The 15,888-nt window shown below is 42.9% G+C and overlaps 1 pseudogene; it reads left to right on the plus strand.

Annotated features, from left to right (window-relative positions):
• Nucleotides 1-786: 786 nt before the first annotated feature.
• LOC106581703 (uncharacterized) lies at nucleotides 787-11,767 on the plus strand (annotated as a pseudogene).
• Nucleotides 11,768-15,888: the final 4,121 nt, after the last annotated feature.

A 15,888-nucleotide genomic window follows, 5' to 3' on the forward strand; every position in this document is an offset into this window, starting at 1 on the left:
TGGACATGATTTGGAAAGGCACACACCTGTCTATATAAGGTCCAACATTGCACGTCAGAGCAAAAACCAAGCAATGAGGTCAAAGGAATTGTCCGTAGAGTTCCGAGACAGGATTGTGTCGAGGCACAGATCTGGGCAAGGGTACTAAAATATTTCTGCAAGGTCCCCAAGAACACAGTGGCCTCCATCCTTCCTTCTTAAATGTGACTTTGGGACAAGTCTCTGAACACAGCTGTGCAGCAACGCTCCCCATCCAACCTGACAGAGCTTGAGAGGATCAGCAGAGAAGAATGTGAGAAACTCCACAAATACAGGCTTGCCAAGCTTGTGGTGTCATACCCAAGAAGACTTGAGGCTGTAATTGCTGCCAAAGGTGCTTGAACAAAGTACTGAGTAAAGGGTCTGAATACTTATGCAAATATAATATTTCTGTTTTATTTTAATACCTTGCAATACAATCCAAAAACCTGTTTTTGCTTTTTTATTTTTGGATATTGTGTGTAGATTGAGGAAAAAACAACAATTGTATCACTTTTAGAAAAAGACTAAGAGTCACATTGACTGGAGCAGGCAGATCACACATTGCTGAGAGAGACAGAATTATATTAGGATATTTCACCTCAGTAGGCCTTGACTTTTTCCACAAGGCCTACTGCTTCATTGTATCCCTTACCGTATTTCTGAGGTGAAATATCCTAATATAATTCTGTCTCTCTCAGCACTGTGTGATCTGCCTGCTCCAATCAATGTGGCTCTCTCCTCCAGCCATTTTGTCCATATCCTGACATGGTATCCAGGGGTGTGTACTACCTCATGAAGGTTCGCTCTGACAGGTATGTGTTTGCTTGTGGGTGTGAGTGTGTCATTCTGTGATCTGTTTGAGTATCTCTCTCACTCCCTAAATATCTTAATCAAAACAGCCTTCCCTTGAGGCGTTTGCTCTTTGGGAGATTCAATACTACAATTACACCATGTAGATGACGATAGACTTGTCAGAACAGGACTGGGAGTGTTTTCCTGCATTTAAGGGCAATGATACATACTCATAGTTACTACTGTAATATTTAGCCAACAAGTAAGCAGATTAGTTAAAGGTAACAAGTTCAAAACACCTCAGCTAGTCTTCAACTGCTATTTCCCTCTCTCTCTCTCTTATTCCCTATGTTTTGTCCCTCCTGTACAGAAGGGGAAGGGTCGGACAGACTTGGGAAGAGGTGGCTGGTTGTGAGCATGTGCAGTCCCCTCTGGTGTGTAGCCTGACCAAAGAGTTCCTCTGACCGAAACCCCACCTACTACAGCCAGGTGTTCGCTGTGTTGGGGAACCAAATCTCACGCCCGACCCACTAAGATGGCTTTAAACTCATCAACGACAATGACTATCAGCATTTCCTCAGGGTTAAAGTTTAAATACTTTGGAGTTGTGTTCAGTAGCACAAACAGAGCTTGCACCTATACGTTCTCCATTTTAAAAACATCTGGTCCCCTTGGAGAGACTTTAAAGATGCAGTGAGTCATGTCAGAACCTAGCATATTCATTACTTACAAACAACAGTTGCAAATTCCAATAAAACTAGGCTACATCGCGTATTGAAGTTCACTTTCCTTGCTTTGTCTAACAACACTATGATGAATCTAGAAAATATGTTGTGGGTCAGTGTGCAGTTAGTTTCATAGCACAAATGTTTGTTAGCAAGTTTCTCACACTGGCTTTATCCACGGAGGAAGCAGGCCTGCCCCAGCAAGTGAAGGAGTGTTGCCTAGCACAACAAATTACCATGATTCGGGGGTTTGGGGGTCTGTCCGATTTGGGGGTCTGTCCGGCTAGCTGTTGGGTCTGTTCGGATCCAACAGCTAGCGTGATAGCAAAAATGGCTTTAAAAAATATATGATTTCAGCTAATAGGGAAAAGTATCCAACAAAATAACTACACTATGGCGTTTATTAGTCATAAACTATTTACATATCATATAAATGTCGGTACGTTTGTGGACAAAATTCTTACTTACTCAACCTTTAAAAGTCCAATACAGCTGTTTTTATCTTGATATCAAATAATTTCTGGGTAACAATTAAGTACCTTACAGTGATTGTTTTCAATTAAAATGATCAACAAGAAACAAAAATAGCTTCTAAGCAAAGAGCAATTTCTCAAAATAATTTTTTAGACTGTCTGGGAGTGTTCTGAGTGGAGAGGGGAAACGGAAAACTAGCTGTTATTGGCAGAGAGGTTTGGAACGCTTTCTTACTGGTCTATTAACTAATTTACAGCCTGGGGATGTCACCAGTCAGGCCAAAACTCCATCCCACCAAAACAGGCTAAATTTCAGGTGGTCTTTTCAAACAGGTTTAATACTAAAATGGCATTATCATAATTTTGGCAATTTCACAGTAATATTCCAACCTCATAGTGGGCCTTTAAAAAAAAGCTTGGTTGCACAGCAGTCACTAAGCTCGTTTGTCCCTCTGTGTGTCCTGTAGCCCACCTGGATCTGCCCTTGGTGAGTGAGCCTGTGGCAGCACTCTGTGTGGACTTGAGGCCACCCATGGATGGCCAACGAGATGTCTACGACAGGTTCAGCTACAAACTCCACATCAGAAGCAACAGGGATGGCGCAACAGTAAGGACAGGAAGAGCATGATACGTACACTTCCTTAAAGTTCTTTATGATGGTCCAAACCTTTGAAGACCCAAAACCTGTGCCATATGGGTCAATTTCAAATAGAGTGACAGATTCAAACTGATTATAAAGCACTCACTAAATCATCAAAAGTGCTTATTAATGCATTAAATGTTATTTTTTTCAGTGCTAAATGTCTCTTAAGTGCATTCAAGCATGATCCATTCAGGGATTTTTCTGGATCAAAATGGGACTTGGCGTGACCAACAGCCTAGCTGTCGCAGTGATACAATTTAGCTGTTTTAAAGCAAATTTTCTGCAATTCTACATATTTTGCCACGAGGCTAAGAGAACATTTAGCAGTTTTAAAGCACATTTCCTGCAATTCTACACATTGGGCCATGGCTTATGCTACTGTATCTGAATGTATCGAACATTATAATAAAATCAATGGGGGGCCTCATGCAATAACAAAAATATTCCTGAATGCATACTTTTAAAATTTTAGATTGTCCCTGTTATTTTTGTAATTGTTATAAAAAATATATATATAATATATACATATTTTCCATCCTGAAAAATATTTACAAAATATATTTTTTGTATTTATTTTACGTTTTTGCCCGCCCAATACTTTTCTATGCAGAAAAATCCCTGGCATGGTTTTGATGGTATCTGTTGTGTCCAGTACTTTGTGGACAAGGTGTCTCTGAAGGGTAAGACTCTGAAGGACCTGGCCCCCAGCAGAGAGTACTGTGTCTCCGTCAGCATCTTAGGCGGCCCAGAGAGACGCAGCGGGAACTCTTCCTACAGCGAACCACACTGTACCTTCACTACTTCTAAGTACACCGCAGGCACGTGTGTGTGCGCGCACACATGGGTGTACACACATGAATCCATGTTAGTGGTCTTTGTGCCCTTACTCTCTCTCTCTCTCTTCAGACACAGAGGTCTCAGTGGTTTTGTGTCTTCTTGTGATGCTGTCTGGGCTCTGTACAGCCCTACTGGTTGACACTGGATTCATCTGTCTGAAACGACCTCTTCCAGAAATACTGGTAAGCTATAGACTGATACAGATATTCCAGCCCTGGCTTCAATCAATCAATCAAATGTATTTTATAAGGCACTTTTTACATCCGCAGTTGTCACAAAGTGCTTTTACAGATACCTCGCCTAAAACCACAAAGAGCAAGACATGCTGATGCAGAAGCGCAGTGGCTAGGCAAAACTCCCTAGATAGCAGGTTACTCAATCAGCAGGGATTTGGGACAAGGTAACACTGTCTGAAAAGTGTTGGGTAACTCATAGCATTAAGTCACATCACAAACCTTAGCTTAGGCCTTGGTAAAATGTCAACATGAGGCTCACACAGTGGAGACACAACACAGGAAAGAGCTGCAGGTGTCGCATATGCCTCCCCTCTGTTGTCACACACACACGCCACCACTGTGATACATGTACCTGTGGTTGTGCTGTGGTCACAAAGACAAAGGGCAGAGTGTTTAACAGACAGCTGCAGCCCCCGGCATCTGCTTCTCTCTCTTGTTTGGTTAAAGCTGTAACTACAAAGATAGGTAATTTTTTTTGGCTGACCTGAAAACATTCATATAGAAATGTGAGTTACAGATCTGTCATTCTCATTGAAAGCAAGTCTAAGACGCAGTAGATCGATTCAATGTGCGCTATGTCTATGGTTCCCGTTCTTAAGTTTTGTTTTTGCGTCTTTTTATTTATTATTAAAAACTTTTGGTTTTGTACACCAGTTTCAAACAGCTGAAAATACAACTTTTTATGTTATGGAAAATATATTTCACAGCGCTTTACACAATGACTGTTTGTTTTGTCACTGTAACGGTTGACGTCAGATTTAGACCAAAATGCAGCGGGGAAATGTGCACTCATCTTCTTTATTATAAACGGACAAGAAGGAGAACCAAAACAAACACAAAGAAACCACAACGACTAATCACAGGCTTGTAAGGCACAAGGCTATAGACAGAACAATCTCCCACAAAGTACTCAAACACATACCTATATATTTACATTTAAGTCATTTAGCAGACACTCTTATCCAGAGCGACTTACAAATTGGTGCATTCACCTTATGATATCCAGTGGAACAACCACTTTACAATAGTACATCTATATATTTTGGGGGGGGGGGGGGGGGGTTAGAAGGATTACTTTATCCTATCCTAGGTATTCCTTAAAGAGGTGGGGTTTCAGGTGTCTCCGGAAGGTGGTGATTGACTCCGCTGTCCTGGCGTCGTGAGGGAGCTTGTTCCGCCATAGGGGTGCCAGAGCAGTGAACAGTTTTGACTGGGCTGAGCGGGAACTGTGCTTCCTCAGAGGTAGGGGGGCCAGCAGACCAGCGGTGGATGAGCGCAGTGCCCTCGTTTGGGTGTAGGGACTGATCAGAGCCTGAAGGTACGGAGGTGCCGTTCCCCTCACGGCTCCGTAGGCAAGCATCATGGTCTTGTAGCGGATGCGAGCTTCAACTGGAAGCCAGTGGAGAGAGCGGAGGAGCGGGGTGACGTGAGAGAACTTGGGAAGGTTGAACACCAGACGGGCTGCGGCGTTCTGGATGAGTTGTAGGGGTTTAATGGCACAGGCAGGAAGCCCAGCCAACAGCGAGTTGCAGTAATCCAGACGGGAGATGACAAGTGCCTGGATTAAGACCTGCGCCGCTTCCTGTGTGAGGCAGGGTCGTACTCTGCGAATGTTGTAGAGCATGAACCTACAGGATCGGGTCATCGCCTTGATGTTAGTGGAGAACGACAGGGTGTTGTCCAGGGTCACGCCAAGGTTCTTAGCACTCTGGGAGGAGGACACAATGGAGTTGTCAACCATGATGGCGAGATCATGGAACGGGCAGTCCTTCCCCGGGAGGAAGAGCAGCTCCGTCTTGCCGAGGTTCAGCTTGAGGTGGTGATCCGTCATCCACACTGATATGTCTGCCAGACATGCAGAGATGCGATTCGCCACCTGGTTATCAGAAGGGGGAAAGGAGAAGATTAATTGTGTGTCGTCTGCATAGCAATGATAGGAGAGACCATGTGAGGATATGACAGAGCCAAGTGACTTGGTGTATAGCGAGAATAGGAGAGGGCCTAGAACAGAGCCCTGAGGGACACCAGTGGTGAGAGCACATGGTGCGGAGACAGATTCTTGCCTGGTAGGAGCAACCTGTCAGGTAGGACGCAATCCAAGCGTGGGCCGCGCCGGAGATGCCCAACTCGGAGAGGGTGGAGAGGAGGATCTGGTGGTTCACAGTATCAAAGGCAGCAGATAGGTCTAGAAGGATGAGAGCAGAGGAGAGAGAGTTAGCTTTAGCAGTGCGGAGAGCCTCCGTGACACAGAGAAGAGCTGTCTCAGTTGAGTGACCAGTCTTGAAACCTGACTGATTTGGATCAAGAAGGTCATTCTGAGAGAGATAGCAAGAGAGCTGGCCAAGGACGGCACGTTCAAGAGTTTTGGAGAGAAAAGAAAGAAGGGATACTGGTCTGTAGTTGTTGACATCGGAGGGATCGAGTGTAGGTTTTTTCAGAAGGGGTGCAACTCTCAATATATAGGACTCTCAATCAGAGGCAACTAGAAAACACCTGCCTCCAATTGAGAGTCCAACCCCAATTAACAAAACATAGAAATACAAAAGACTAGACAGAACATAGAAATCAACTAACATAGAACAGTGCCCAAAAACCCCCGGAATACATAAATCAAATACCCTACTAAACAAACCACCACCCCGAACCACATAAAACAAATACCCTCTGCCACGTCCTGACCAAACTACAATAACAAATAACCCCTATTACTGGTCAGGACGTGACAGTCACATTAACTGAAATTAGGTGATCTATTAGAATTTTGGCAACCAGAAATGGCAAAGTGATTTCTGCATATTGCACCTTTAAAACAAACCCCTCTTCTTTGTCTCTCTAATGCAGGGGTTCCCAAACTTTTTCACTCAGGGCCCCCCTTCCAGCATTTCTATGGGCACAAGCACTGTTCATGACAAGGGCTGTTGCAGTCACAAAATGTTGTCAATCGGTGATTGTCAAGCAAATATCTGTCGGTCTCACGGTAATTGACCGTTAATTAACATAAGCACATTTAGCATCTCCTGGCTTCCACACAAGCCACTGATGCAGACCTTTGTAACATCTACATTTTAAAAAGTCTAATAAATCCATGTAATATAGCCGACACCATCACAATCAAATCAAATCAAATGTATTTATATAGCCCTTCTTACATCAGCTGATATCACAAAGTGCTGTACAGAAACCCAGCCTAAAACCCCAAACAGCAAGCAATGCAGGTGTAGAAGCACGGTGGCTAGGAAAAACTCCCTAGAAAGGCCAAAACCTAGGAAGAAACCTAGAGAGGAACCAGGCTATGAGGGCTGGCCAGTCTTCTTCTGGCTGTGCCGGGTGGAGATTATAACAGCACATGGCCTAGATGTTCAAATGTTCATAAATGACCAGCATTGTCAAATAATAATAATCATAGTTGTCGTCGAGGGTGCAACAAGTCAGTAACACAAGAGTAAGGGTCAGTTGGCTTTTTCATAGCCGATCTTTGAGAGTATCTCTACCGCTCCTGCTGTCTCTAGAGAGTTGAAAACAGCAGGTCTGGGACAGGTAGCACGTCCGGTAAATCCATTGTTTATTTTAGACAGGTCTAAAGAAACACGATATAGAGAAAATGTTGTCTATTTCAGAAGAACAGAATAGCATACTCTGAGTTGTCCTTATGTTAGGTTCTGATCTGACTATGGCTGTGGGCTACACTAGTTCATTTAGCAGACAAGATTTGCTTAGAATTCTGTGGCATTATTTTATAGTATGAAAAAACAATTAAAAAAAGCTGAATGAAATAGAGAGGATATTTTCTCCAAACCATTTGAGGGAGTGTGCACATGCGGCTATTCTGTATTGAGCGGTTAACAAAGAAATAGGTCCTCCAATATACTTAATTTAGAGTTATTAATGTAACTATAGTTGTTTTACAAACGTTGGGCTATGTTTGATTTTTTATACATTGTAAGGCTGCACGATGCAACTCTAATGATAATTTGAAAAAGTTGCTTAACAGGCATGACCTCCGATTAGTTTTTTTATGCAGACTGTACACACTTCATCAGTCTCTCATTCACAATTTGAGAAGCACTTGATAGGCATCCCCTTTGTGTGGCTATAATGCACCCTTAAAAAAAAGCCATGCCTTTTGCAGCCCTTCTCCCTAAATTCTGCCCGCTCCGAAGCACCTCTCATCTCACTCACATGGCTCTCCATCACGTGATCAGGTCTTTCTCAGGTTACAAGTGAAGACAGACATCGGGGACGCAACTGCACGCGTCCTTATCCAATTCCGAGGTGCATATTGAAGATATTGGAAGAACTGTCCACATTTATTTTTCGTCAGCCAACAAGATGAGTAGACCTAACGAACAGCAAAAGCACTAGCCTATGTCAATCTACTATCTCCCATAGTACCAAAGTTGACCTATTCTGTGCGAGAAATAAATATTCCAAACACAGTCTGGGACAGTTGTGGGATGCGATCGATCCCAAATTAATACAACCACTAGCATAAAAAAAAAAACGTTTTGTTTGCATTGAGCCTGACGCAACAAATCTGAACGTTTAGCTTAAAATGTTGATTAACTATTAGGCTATTTCTTCACATTATAAGTGCAGAAAAGTGCACACAGCAGTAGGCTTTAAACGTGAATGCTTCATTAGCAGGAAAACACCATTATCAAAAGTGACCGCAAATGCTACTATGCACGTAATGCTTTTATTATAAAAGGTGTATTTTTACAGTGAAAATTATCTTTCCCAAACTTTAACCCTGAGCTACCTTTTGAGATCGGATCCTGCGACGCAGTTGGCAACAGTTGCTGGGACCACTGCTATAGTATCTGTCCAGACATCCTGCCGATCAAGGGTCTGAGCTGCTTGGTGTAGCAGCTAGCCTAGCTGCCACTGTTAGGTACCTATCAAGCTAGCAGGGTTTCCTTAAGGGCTTGAACGCAGCCCGTGACGTGGTTAGCCCTTGTGGCTGGGACTGCGGATTGTTCCGGGCTTGTGACTGTATAGATCCTTGCTGTTTGTTGCTGTTTCCATCTTCCCTGTGACCTGCGGTGTCTGGAACTGCAAGGAATAACAGCGTAGCCTACGTTGCTACATGACAAAGACAAACGCCGGCGGGAGTACCATTGAGGACAGTGGTGTCTCTCTATCACAGGTGAAGGAACTTTTAAACCAACAAAAATAGTTCTACAATCAATTGTTACAACAACAAGAAAATAGCTTCAAGTGTTGTGTCCAAATACTGGTGGAGTCAACTAATAAAAGAATGGACAACCTGACCAAAGAGGTCCAGGACCTGAAGAAGAGTTTGTAGTTCTCCCAGGGTCAGCTCAATGAGTTTAAACAGGAAAACAGTAAGATGACAGCAATCTTTAAGTCACTGAGCGAGGACATCAGTTCTGTATGTGAATCCATGATAACAATGACGGAGAAATCAGATTATCTCGAGGGACAATCAAGGCAGAACAACATTGTTGTGGATGGAATTGCAGAATCTCCGCATGAGATCTGGATGAAGTCTGAAGACAAAGTGATGGAAATTATCTCTGAGAAACTGAAGCTGGACCACAGGAAGATTGAGGTGGAGCGCGCCCACAGGGTTGAAAAACCGGCCCAGGCCGATCGTGGTCAAGTTCATGAGGTTAAAGGACAAGGTAGCTGTTCTCGAAAGAGCCAAGAACTTGAAAGGAACGTACATCTTCCTCAACAAGGACTATCCAGAAGCTGTGTGCCACAAGAGAAAATAACATCCCGGCCATGAAAGCTACCAGAGCGCTTGAGCCTGGAAGGGATGGGTTCGTAGCTTCAATCCTGCAGCAGACATACACAGTTGCACATACCAACTGGTTAACAGTCAGTAGCTAAATAATGTGTCTGAAATGCTTGATACTGTATGTGATGTAAACCGAGAGGTCTACATTCTTTGGGGTCCTGAATATTGACTGGCTTTCATCAAACTGTCTGCTCAAGAGGAAGCTTCTCACTGTAACCAGTGCCTGTAATCTGGTTCAGGTTATTAATCAACCTACATGTGTGGTTACAAGCACTACAGGATCAAGATAATCCACATGTTTTGATCACATTTTTTACTAATTCTGTAGCACTTTGTTTGAAAGCTTTGTCCGTATCCATTGGATGCAGTGGTCACAATATAGTGGCTATACCCAGGAAAGGCAAAGTTTCAAAAGTTGGCCTAAAATAGTGTAGAAGAGATCATACAAAAGATTTTGCTGTGACTCTTATGTGGATGATGTTACAATTATTTGTTGGTCTGATGTTATTAATAAGGAGCATCCAGCCACTGCACTTAATACATTTATGAAATTGCTTCTTCCAATTATTCATAAACATGCACCTGTTGACAAACTGACTGTTAGAACTGTTAAGGCTCCATGGATTGATGAGGAATTGAAAAGCTCAACTCAACAGAAAGAAGAATAAACTATTATGAAGCCAAGATCAATGATACTGTATAAATATTGATGGAGTGGGAAAACACTTTGGAGTACTTTAAATTAAATTATGGGCAGAAAGATAAATTCAACTCCACCTTTCATCGAATCAGATGGCTTATTCATCACAACCATTTGATGTTGCCAATTATTTTAATGATTACTTCATTGGCAAAGTGGGCAAACCTAGGCAGGATATGCCAACAACAAACAGTGAGCCATCATGCATGAAAAACAGATGTTTTGTATCCCCCATATACATAACATTCTATTGGTTGCAAGAATTTTATATAATCATTTAAATTGAAAAACTCTTAAGTTTTGAATACGGCGTTGTTTTGTGTGTCAGTTCATAAACCATGTGCCATGGAAACATGATAGTTATTACTGTACATACATTGTCACAAAGACGAGGTACAAGGAACCGTTAATAGCGTGGGCATGACTTAAACCACATAGCTGAATTAACATAAATGTGTCAAGTAGAGGAGGGAGAGTCTAGGCTAACACGCTGCTAATAAAAGCTAGGTTGTTTCCAATCCGCTCGCTATTTGATTTGTTCCATTGTGAAGCATTGACCACAGCAATGGTTTAGTGTTGAGGGGTTTTCCCTTATGGGGGATTGTATGAGGTGACCTTAGTCACAGGCTCACACATGGTGTCAGAAGAGGCTCAACGGTCTCTTGATTTAAGACTGTTTTTTTTTTTATCAACATATTTCATTTAAAACACATTAACACTGTCTGACTCTTTGCAGAGATAAATACAACACCAAGAGAACCTGCCTCCAGTGTCCTACGATGAGGAACGGTTTCCCTCAGTGCATTTAGTTTCACCTTCGGGAAGCAGTGGAAAGAATGGAGAGATTAAGGACGACAGTGAGGCAGTGATCGAGACGGAGGGGAAGATAAATAGTGGGGGAGGAGGAGGGTATGAGACACGAGGGGCCGCTGCCGATCTGTCCTCTCACAACCCCCTCTCCTCTTACTCCTCCTCTTCCTCTAAAACAGAGGTGCTCCTACACCCATCCAAAAACACTCTCTGTCCTATCCCACTGTCCCATCCACAGAGCTTAAGACCACCTCTGAGACAGTCCAACCGCCCTCAATGTCCTCTCTTCATAACCAAAGACCAACAACGTGAATCTCTGCACAGACCTGACTGCCTTTTAATGTCCATATCAAACAACTGTCAACTATCTGTGTCCTCACAAACCAGTCAATTTCCAGAGCCAGCCAAGTGTGGTTCATTGGGACAGGACTTGAGCTTCAGTCTTTTCTCAGAGAGAGAGAGACACACGGACCGTAGAGGGATTACAGCAGATGAAAGAGGAGGATGGGAGCAGTCACGTGATGATGTGGCTTTTCAAATGTGAAAACATGTTTTTGGAACACTTCATGTGACATTTCAAAACACTTCATATGTTCCAAAAACACATTTTCACATGATTTCAGATGTGAAAGGTCACATATTTCACATATGCTTCAACATGTGATAACATGAAACTACACTGTTAGCCATTGCTGTTAATTTAGTGGTACATTTTATAGTCATTATATGGTAGATTTTTACAGTAATATACATTACCGGTCAAAAGTTTTAGAACACCTTTAGAACAACATTCAAGTGTTTTGTTTTTGTTTGTTTTTGACTATTTTCTACATTGTAGAGTAATAGTGAAGACATCAAAACTATGAAATAACACATGGAATCATGTGTTAACCAAAAAAGTGTTAAACAAATCAAAAGATATTTTATATTTGAGATTCTTCAAAGTAGCCGCCCTTTGCCTTGATGACAGCTTTGCACATTGTTTCAACCAGCATCATGGTAGTCACCTGTAATACATTTTAATTAACAGGTGTGCCTTCTTAAAAGTTAATTTGTGGATTTCTTTCCTTCTTAATGCGTTTGAGACAATCAGTTGTGTTGTGACAAGGTAGGGGTGGTATACAGATAATAGCCCTATTTGGTAAAAGACCAAGTCCATATTATGGCAAGAACAGCTCAAATAAGAAAAGTGAAAAGAAAGGCCATCATTACTTTAAGACATGAAGGTCAGTCAATCTGGAAAGTGCAGTCGCAAAAACCACCAAGCGCTATGATGAAACTGAAGCAAGTCTCACAAGGCCCACCACAGGAAAGGAAGACTCAGAGTTACCTCTGCTGCAGAGGATAAGTTCATTAGAGTTACCAGCCTCAGGAATTGCAGCCCAATTAAATGCTTCACAGTGTTCAAGTAACAGACACATCTCACCATCAACTGTTCAGAGGAGACTGTGTGAATCAGGCCTTCATGGTCAAATTGCTGCAAAGAAACCACTACTACATTTACATTTACATTTAAGTCATTTAGCAGACGCTCTTATCCGGAGCGACTTACAAATTGGTGGATTCACCTTATGATATCCAGTGGAACAACCACTTTACAATAGTGCATCTAAATCTTTAGGGGGGGGGGGGGGGTTAGAAGGATTACTTTATCCTATCCTAGGTATTCCTTAAAGAGGTGGGGTTTCAGGTGTCTCCGGAAGGTGGTGATTGACTCCGCTGTCCTGGCGTCGTGAGGGAGCTTGTTCCACCATTGGGGTGCCAGAGCAGTGAACAGTTTTGACTGGGCTGAGCGGGAACTGTGCTTCCTCAGAGGTAGGGAGGCGAGCAGGCCAGAGGTGGATGAACGCAGTGCCCTTGTTTGGGTGTAGGGCCTGATCAGAGCCTGAAGGTACGGAGGTGCCGTTCCCTTCACAGCTCCGTAGGCAAGCACCATGGTCTTGTAGCGGATGCGAGCTTCAACAGGAAGCCAGTGGAGAGAGCGGAGGAGCGGGGTGACGTGAGAGAACTTGGGAAGGTTGAACACCAGACGGGCTGCGGCGTTCTGGATGAGTTGTAGGGGTTTAATGGCACAGGCAGGGAGCCCAGCCAACAGCGAGTTGCAGTAATCCAGACGGGAGATGACAAGTGCCTGGATTAGGACCTGCGCCGCTTCCTGTGTGAGGCAGGGTCGTACTCTGCGAATGTTGTAGAGCATGAACCTACAGGATCGGGTCACCGCCTTGATGTTAGTAGAGAACGACAGGGTGTTGTCCAGGGTCACTCCAAGGTTCTTAGCACTCTGGGAGGAGGACACAATGGAGTTGTCAACCGTGATGGCGAGATCATGGAATGGGAAGTCCTTCCCCGGGAGGAAGAGCAGCTCCGTCTTGCCGAGGTTCAGCTTGAGGTGGTGATCCGTCATCCACACTGATATGTCTGCCAGACATGCAGAGATGCGATTCGCCACCTGGTTATCAGAAGGGGGAAAGGAGAAGATTAATTGTGTTTCGTCTGCATAGCAATGGTAGGAGAGACCATGTGAGGATATGACAGAGCCAAGTAACTTGGTGTATAGCGAGAATAGGAGAGGGCCTAGAACACCAAAGGACACCAATAAGAAGAAGAGACTTTCTTGGACCAAGAAACACGAGCAATGTACTTTAGACCGTTGGAAATTTGTCCTTTGGTCTGAGTCCAAATTTTGGAATTTTGGCTCCAACAGCTGTGTCTTTGTGAGACGCGATGTGGGTGAACGGATGATCTCCGCATGTGTATTTCCCACCGTAAAGCATGGAGGAGGAGGTGTTATGGTGTGGTAGTGTCATCAGCAAAGCACAGTCTGTGATTTTACAGGCACACTTAACCAGCATGGCTACAACAGCATTCTGCAGCGATACGCCATCCATCTGGTTTGTGCTTAGTGAGTCTGTCCTGTTGAAAAACAATTGATAATGATCCAACACACCTCCAGGCTGTGTAAGGGCTGTTTTACCAAGAATGAGAGTGATGGAGTGCTGCATCAGATGACCTGGCCTCCACAATCATCCGACCTCAACCAAATTGAGATTTTGGGATGAGTCTGACCGCAGACTGAAGGAAAAGCAGCCAACAAGTGCTCAGCATATGAGGGAATTTCTTCAAGACTGATGGAAAAGGATTCCAGGTGAAGCTGGTTGAGAGAATGCCAAGAGTGTGCAAAACTGTCATCAAGGCAAAGGGTTTGATGAATCTCAAGTATAAAATATATTTTGATTTAACACTTTTTTGCGTACTACATGATTCCATATGTGTTATTTCATAGTTTGATGTCTTCACTATTATTCTACAATGTAGGGGGGGAAAAAGAAAAATAAAGAAAAACTGAATGAATGAGTAGGTGTTCTAAAACTTTTGACCGGTAGTGTATGTATTAGTGTTCTGCTATATATTTACTGTCAAATTCAATGCGCTTGGGTACTTTTTGGCCTGTCCTGCAAATTAACTTGGCATGCCTCACTTGCAATTGCATTTAAACTTATAGGATAGCCTTCTTTTGATGTGCCTATGGCACAAACAGGATCGGTGGGTCCCCGACCAGACGGTTGAGCTAACGTAGGCTAATGTGATTAGCATGAGGTTGTAAGTAACAATAACATTTCCCAGGACATAGACATATCTGATATTGGCAGAAAGCTAAAATTCTTGTTAATCTAACTGCACTGTCGAATTTAGAGTATCTATTACAGTGAAATAATACCATGCTATTGTTTGAGGAGATAGCACCGTTATGAGCTTGAAAATGTATTAATAAACCAATTAGGCACATTTGGGCAGTCTTGATACAGACATTTTTACAGAAATGCAATAGTTCATTGGATCAGTCTAAAATAATTGCACAAACACATCTGCCATCCAGTGGCCAGAATCTAAGTTGTGCCTGGGCTGGCATGATACATTATGGCCTTTTTCTTGCATTTCAAAGATGATGGTACAAACATTTTTTTTTCTTTGTATTATCTTTTACCAGATCTAATGTGTTATATTCTCCTGCATTAGTTTAATCCATATTAAAGACACGACATAATGGTGCCCCGTGTGAACAGGATGACGCTTTCATTTTGATTCAGCCTATATTAAATTGAAAAGCAGATTACACAACACACCCAGTTTATTATACACATTATTGGAGTTGTAGACAGGAGTTGGTGAGCGTGTGTGTTAACTGCCTCCCTGTTGTTCTCTGACATAGCCAGTGGGTAGCGTTAGCTATACATTTCTAGTACTAGGACAAGATCCAGCTACTTATAGAAATTTGAGAAATAGATTGTTTGGCCAAGCGTAGTGCTATTTCTACCTCCCTCGTTTCAGATGCGGGTAGGCTCGGTCATTATTAATGTCTCGAGCGAGGACAAAGAGTCAGCCGATTGAAATTGAATAGATATAGCTTGACCAGCGATAATTACTCTCTTTCTCGCTCGCGCGCGTTTCGGCGCGAATAGACCACGGTGCATTTCGTTGTTTGCCGCGCGTTCCGGTTAAAACATCGTCATAATAACGCCGAAAAGGGTTTGAACATAATACGTTATAGGTAAAACCTTTCCCTTGCTGAAGGGGATCCATGTTATGCCTGAAAGTTTACAAATTAGGATTAGCTTGCACAAGATGCTAAGCTAACAAAGGGAAAACAGCCATTTTGTTTTTCCTGTCACGTTGAAATTCCTCCGAATTGCGCGACGGAAGTCTTGCCCTTAATACTTCCGCTTGATTTCAGTGTGTGCTATCAGTGACCTCTGAAGAATCGCGAGTACATTCCTTCAAGAATAATTATTCAGGTGATACCCAAGTGGTTACATATGATATCCAGATGGATATCAATGTCTCATTCAATTTAACTAAGAAGTAAAATTGCCAGATTTACCTTCTCAA

The sequence above is a fragment of the Salmo salar genome, chromosome 21, assembly GCF_965601325.2.
Source record: "Salmo salar chromosome 21, fSalSal1, whole genome shotgun sequence".
Taxonomy (NCBI): domain Eukaryota; kingdom Metazoa; phylum Chordata; class Actinopteri; order Salmoniformes; family Salmonidae; genus Salmo; species Salmo salar.